This window comes from Eimeria mitis, genomic scaffold (genome assembly GCF_000499745.2).
Source record: "Eimeria mitis Houghton genomic scaffold, Emh_scaff2434, whole genome shotgun sequence".
Taxonomy (NCBI): domain Eukaryota; phylum Apicomplexa; class Conoidasida; order Eucoccidiorida; family Eimeriidae; genus Eimeria; species Eimeria mitis.
Window position 1 is genome coordinate 6,208 of NW_013570772.1, and position 347 is coordinate 6,554.

The window sequence follows — 347 nt, forward strand, 5'->3', positions numbered from 1 at the left end:
CAGCAGCAGCAGCAGCAGCAGCAGCAGCAGCAGCCCGCGTGTATAAAAATATTTGTGTATATGTTGCAGCGAAGACATTTCTGTATTGATAGAGGAGACCCTCAAGCAGCTAGAGGAGACAGGGGGCCCCGACGCCTTTATTAACATTAAATATATGGTACCCATCTACGAGTCCCAGGTACTCACAGGCAGATAAAGGGGGCCCCCTGGGGGCCCCCTGGGGGCCCCCTGTGTGTGGGGGGGGGGCCCACACACACAGGTACCCATCTACGAGTCCCAGGTACTCACAGGCAGATAAAGGGGGCCCCCTGGGGGCCCCCTGTGCGTTGGGGGCCCCCTGGGGGCCC